Source organism: Magnolia sinica, chromosome 18, assembly GCF_029962835.1.
Source record: "Magnolia sinica isolate HGM2019 chromosome 18, MsV1, whole genome shotgun sequence".
NCBI classification, from domain to species: Eukaryota; Viridiplantae; Streptophyta; class Magnoliopsida; order Magnoliales; family Magnoliaceae; genus Magnolia; species Magnolia sinica.
The window spans coordinates 69,360,563-69,367,781 of NC_080590.1; positions in this window are offsets into that span (position 1 = coordinate 69,360,563).

The window sequence follows — 7,219 nt, forward strand, 5'->3', positions numbered from 1 at the left end:
AGGGACTTTCACCCATGAACATCCAAAGTGCCCATATGCTCGAACCAAACATTTTCGGTGTCCCATCTGGCCATCCACGATATGCCTGTGGAGGTCGCGGCCCTGATGTCATTAGGGTGTCAAATGATCATGTCACAAAATATGAGACGCATGAGCCACACCATCCAGTCATGCATCAAACCTGCACATACCGCATGCTCATGTGGGGCAACTCCATCTCTTAGGGAGTCCCATAAACAATCAGCCCAACGGCACATGCTATGCACAATCACTCCTCATAACAAGCATGCTAATGACGTGTATGGGCATGTATCATGAAGTATATTAAGCATAATTATAATCACATACGTCATGGTGGGCCTGTATAGGGCGGCCCATGGCCCGTAATGATGAACAAGTGGCGTGCACACAATCACATACACATGGTGGGTCTTACAGATTACAATTGGGCCTCGCACATACAAGGGGCTTGACACAAGCACAATGGGCCTCATATAATCACAATGAGCCTCATATAATTGCAATGGGCCTCATACAATCACACAATGGGCCTCATACAATTACGATGGGCCTCACATAGTCACAATGGCCACATACAATCGCCATGTTATGCTAACACATACTCAGTGCATATACCAATCATAGTCGCAATCGATAATCGGCCTATATATACAGCGGGAGTTCATAGAAGGACAGTAGATCTAATCCATAACATGAGGATTAGTCCTCAATAGTGGATATACCAATCCTGATAACACCAATCTTTCCACCTACGGTAACGACGTACTCTCCTCATATTAAGGATGGACTTAGATGGCCTACTCATATCAAGAATGGGCCTAAGAACAAGGAGTGGGCTTCCTTGCCTGTCCATCACGTAGCAATATGGGCTTACTAAGGGCCCAATAAGCACAAGGTGGGCCACATTCCCTATAGAAGGCTTGGTACAAACACAAGATGGGCTTCTAGGCTTGGGTGGTCCTACATGATATGGTGGAAAGCATCATTATCAAATGGGGGCCCAATGGATTGGGATAGCCTAATCAAGGGAAAGATGGGTAATATAATCATCAATTGGGGGGGGGGGGGGGGGGGGCAACGGTTTGGGTTAACCCATTAAGGGGAGATGAGAGTGGGCCTAATAACAGGCCCTAGGGAGAGTTATAATGTGGACATCTAACCATCATTGCTCATACAACGTGGACATTAAACTATCATTGCTCCCAAAGCATGGCCCATTTAATATCAACTCGGAACATGGATGAGCATCATTAACATCATTACATACATCTTGATGGAATCACACATCATAATGGGCCTCATATACATCACCTTGGGCCTCACACAAGGGCTTTATATACATCGCATTGGGCCTCACTCATGGGCCTCATATAGATCACAGTGAGCCTTATACTTGGGCCTTAAATACATCACAATGGGCCACATCGCATGTGTCTAATACACATCACAATGGACCACATCACATGGGCCTAATGGGACAGTCACAATGGGCCAGATACAATCATAATGGGCCTCATACAATCATAATAGGCCTTATCACATAGGCCTCATACATCAAGTGGGCTGCATCACACGGTCTGCAATAATGGGCCTCATGTACATCAAGATGGGCCACAATAATGGGCCTTATATAGTTCAAGTGGGCCGCATCACGTGGGCCGCAACAATGGGCCTCATATACATCAAGATGGGCTGCATCACATGGACCTCATACACATTACAATGGGTCGCACATATGGGCCACACAAGTATCAAGATGGGCCGCATCACATGGACCTCATACACATTACAATGGATCACACATATGGGCCACATAAGCATCAAGATGGGCCACATCACATGGACCTCATACACATTACAATGGGCCGCACATACAGGCCACACAAATATCAAGATGGGTCGCATCACATGGACCTCATACACGTTACAATGGCCTGCACATATAGGCCACACAAAATCAAAATGGGTCAGATCTCCCGCTGTGTTGTGGTCGGTTAAAAGGGGGTGTGGCCTTATCCACCTGAGTGAGGGGGCTATAAGCTAGGCTGAGTTTGACTAGCTCATAAATGAGTTCGCTATCGATGAGCTGGGTAGGCATTGGTATACTATTGGCAGGTGGGTAGTGAGGTCTTTTCCACTTGTTGGCTATGCGGCCGGCAGGGGTGACAGCCAGCTTGGAGTGTACTAGACCCCGATGATGATCCCAGAGATGTACAGTACTGATATGTGGACTTATTGAGCAAGAGTTGCATACTCAGCATTTTACTCATTCATTCATTCATTCACTATCCACTTGGGCTGGTGGTGTACAACTAATTGTTATGTTTACCTTCATAATGGCCAGGATTTCGGTTAGGGCACACGACCAATCTTAGATCAGGAGTTTACCACATTGAGTCTAACTATCCAAATTTAGGTATGAGACTAGTTTAGATAGAAGTCCCTTGTGATGGACCCTATAGCTTGCGATACTACATATTATCATCCCAACTTCACACTCTAGTTTAGTCATTTCATTCGCACTGCATATTGCATTACATCCTTAGTATATGATATTTGGATTACTATATTTCCACATTACTCTAATATTGCATACTTGGCACTTACCTTACATACAAACTTACACCACCCTCTAAGCTTCCTATAAGCTTATGCACGATAGATGTGTGCAGGTGGAGTTAGGTTGCAGCAGCGTTGAGCTTGGAGCGTGCAGTTGTCTACTAGAGCTTTGATTTTCGAAATATGTATTTCCCTTTCAGTACTTCATTCAATGTTTATATTAGTGGATATGTGATGATGATGCTGCCTTTGAGATTTGGGTAAACTTGTGGTTATGCTTATTACGAGTTAAATGTATGTTTGAAAATCCTCCTTGTAGGATCCTAGGATCGGAATCTGGTGTATGGGCACTGGGAGCTGAGAATGGGGTACTAAGGAGGCTGTTGGCACTGAATTTGGCGATCAAAAATTTTGTGAGCCCAGTTTTCGAGTTTGGGACGTGACATATGACACTTATGATGAGGCTCATTATGATGTATGAGAGGCCCATTTGGCGAGGCCCATTGTGATGTATTTGAGGCCCATGGATGTATCCCATTGTGATGTATTTATGGCCCAGGTGGTGTGGCCCATCGTGATGTATTTTGAAATTGCGGTAATGAGCACTCTAGTCAAAGTGAGAATATACCAAGATGTCCTAGAGGGGGGTGAATAGGACTTTTTAAAATTTTATGATGATTTAAAGCCTATCTACCCTATCCTTTACTAATATACAAATATCAGGATTTCTTCAATGTAACTCTATTGGCTTCCAAGCCAAATAGAGGACCCAATCATAAGACTATTCAAAAGATAAGCAAGATGTATAACATAGTTCATGATGGATGTGACTGTGTGTGAGAGATGTAATTCTAATTAGTTCTAGGTAATCATGTAAATATAGATTATGAGAACATTCAGAGAAATCACACAAGTAAAAGTAAATAGCAATCCTAAACACAGTCATTTTTATAGTAGTTCGAATACGTGTCTACTCCACTTCTGGCAGACGCACTCAACCCTTGAGTGTATAAGATCTCACTAACGGAGGCTTCAAATTAGGTTCACCTCAAACCAGTATAACCTACACAAGGCTGACTCTAGGACCTTCATAAGGTACCTAACATGTCTCCACGAGACACAAGTTTATGCCCTGCACAGGAGCAAGGGTCAACACACAACACCCAGATTTTAGGCCACACAGGCCAAGGATCTACACAAGGAACCTAACAGTTTATGCCCTACACAAGAGCAAAGGTCAACACACAGCACCTAGGTTTTAGGCCACATAGGTCAAGGACCTATACAAAGGACCTAAGTTTATTGTAAGACCCCTATCCTAGACCATACCATTCCGTAGGCTTTCGCAGTCCTCCAGGTCGAATTCCAGCAACCCTTAACCTATATCTGATGTTTGCGCGTGTTCCAAAGCTGAGTCCTGCAAACAAGAGTCAGCTCGACCCGAAACCTGTACCCTAGCAACCACGCCATCGCCGCAGTGCCAACTCTGCGTCTCGCGCGCTGATGCGATACCCAGGCCAGGAGATGTGGGCTCGTGTTCATTGCGAAGAAACACCGTGCATTGTGAATTGCAAGAGAATCTCTACAACATCTCCCATCAATCAATCAATCAAGTACACACCCTATCTCAAGTACATCACCCATACCCCATGCCACCTCACCCCCCTCACAAGTCAACTCTCTCTCTCCCCACCCATACCTCCTTTACACAAATTTCAACCCAACCCATACTTTCCTATTCCCATCCCTTACAACAACCATTCCATCCATCCCTTTTTCATCCATCACCTCTCTCTCTCTCTCTAACAACAACTCTCCAACTCCCAAGAGAGCTTCCAACGTCTAAGCTCTCCAAGTCTCCCAAGCCAAGTGTGGCCCACCTTCATACCCTTTCATCTCCCATCTCAACCTTCCAATCTTCATCAACCTCCATCAAGATTGAAGCCAAGGAGCCTAGGAGTCCAAGGAGCTAAAGAAGGAGGTCTAATGTGGGTGATCCACCGTTGATTTTCAATTTGATGGCCTACTTATGATGGGACCCATTTTTGATATGTGTTGTAATCTAGAGGGGCCCATAGTGGCGAGGTCCCTCCACTACTCTCTCTCTCTCTCTCTCTCTCTCTCTCTCTCTCTCCTTCTCTCTCAATCTCTCACATTGTTGATGGCTCACCTGGAGATTTACATATTTATCCATGCTATCTATTTAGTGGACGACACCACAGTCAACTTGTGAGGCCCACCCTGCCGCCGGTCCATTTGGATAGGCCTTGATGAAGGAAAAATACAAATATCAGCTTAATTTCAAGCCGTTGGTGGGCCATACATGTAGACCCACACCTGTGGGCCCTGTTTGGTTGCAAACGTCTGCATCCAGGCCGTCCAGGGCCTGGACGCTAGCTATATATAGGTGTTATATATTATATATAATATATATGTAATGTATATTTAATATATTATCTGGTGGGCCCCACGTGGTACCCACCCATCTGATGGTAGGGGAATTGGCTAGTCTACCACCACACCAGCTACATAGCTGATGTAAGGACGTCAGTAGGACGGTCGGATCACGGTCGTGATCCAGATCATCCGTCCATTTTTTTATGGGTCACGCATGTGGACCCCACCATGATGCATGCATTATATCCCACCGTCCATTCATTTGGTGAGTACGTATTAAGGTTTGAAGCAGAAATGAAGCAAATTCAAATCTCTGGTGGGCCCTTCCATAATGTATGTGCTACATCGTGGACCCCACCACAGATGTATGTGTTTCTCTCAGCCGTCCATCTGCCCAGGATGGTGGGGCCCACCTCAGGTATGTATTTGATATCCACGCCATCCAATATTGCTGGATGGTGGATTGGCTGGTATACCTCACACCAGCTATATAGCTGCTGTTTGATGCAACAAGTTTTGCGGCCCTAATCTCGAGGTTTGTGTTATATCCAAACCGTCCATCCACCCTGCGAGCTCACCTTAGGCTTAAAAAATAAAAATAAATAAATAAATAAAAATAAGTCAGATCTAACTATCATGTGGTCCACACTACAAAAGCAGCAGGGGTTTGAACGTCTACCATTGAAACCCTTTTGGGTCACAGAAGTTTTGGACCAATATGAAATTTATTTTTACTCTTATTCAGGTCTTTATGACCATATGAACAGACTGGATGGAAAGTAAACATTATGGTGGCCCCTATGAAATTTCCTAATAGTGAAAATCACTATCTCCACTGCTGTTTGTGATGTGGTCCAAATGATCTTTTGATCATTATCACCATTGTTATTTGTGGTATAGTCTAGATGATCTTTTGATTTGATTCATTCTTGGGTAATACTCTAAAATGATCTCTAAAAAAAATAGGTGAATGGTGTAGATGGCGCGGCCCTTGTGATGTGGCCCACTTGATGTATATTGGCCCATTATTGCGGCCTGTTGATGCGGCCCACTTGATGTATATGAGGCCCACTGGTGCGGCTCATGTGACACAACCCATTGTGATGTATATGTGGCTCATATGATGTGGCCCACCTATATGTATATGAGGCCCATTGGTATGGCCTATTAATATAGCCCACTCGTTGTATATGAGGACCATTGGTGTGGCCATTAATGCGGCCTACATGATGTATATTGAGGCCCATGGGTCGTAGCCCATTATGATTATTTGAAGACCATGGGTCGTGGCCCATGGTGATGTATATTAGGCCCGTGTATTCGGCCCATTGTGATGTGTATTAGGCCCGTGTATTCGGCCCATCGATGTTGATTCTGATTATTAAGGCCGATTGTGTAGGTCGATTCCGATTGTTGAGGTCGATTCTGATTGTCGAGGCCGATTGTTTATCGAGGCCGATTTTGATTGTTGAGGCCGATTATATATGCCGATTATATATGTCGATTCTGATTGTCGAGGCCGATTCCGATTGTCGAGGCAGATTATATATGCCGATTGTAGAGGTCGATTCCAATTGTTGAGGCCGATTCTGATTATCAAGGCCAATTGTTGAGGCCGATTCCGATTATCGAGGTCAATTCCGATTGTCAAGGCCGAATGTTTATCAAGGCCGATTGTATAGGCCAATTAACGAGGCCGATTCCTTTTATTGAGGCCAATTCCAATTGTCGAGGCCTATTGTTGAGGTTGATTCCGATTGTCGAGGTTGATTCCAATTGTTGAGGCCGATCATCGAGGCCGATTCCGATTGTTGAGGTCGATCGTCCAGGCCCAATGTGATGTATATGAGGCTTATGTGATGAGGCCCATCGTGGTGCATTTGAGGGCCAGGCGATGGAGCCCATTGTGATGTATATTAGGCCCATGTGAGAGGCCCATCATGATGTGTATTAAGCTCTCGAGTGAGGCCCATGGTGTTGTATATTAGGCCCTTATGTGAGGCCATGGGTCCACTATATGTTAGGCTCTATCTGGGCCATTACTTGGGGTAATGTTGGTTAAATGTCCATATTGTCATGGCCGATTGTTGATGCCGGTTATTGATACCGATTATGAGTATGTGACAGTATAGCATCATGATACATGCCTATACGCATCATCTGCATGTTTATTATGAGATGTGATTGACCATTGCATATGTCATAGTACAGATGGTTTATGGGACTCCCTGATAGGCAGAGT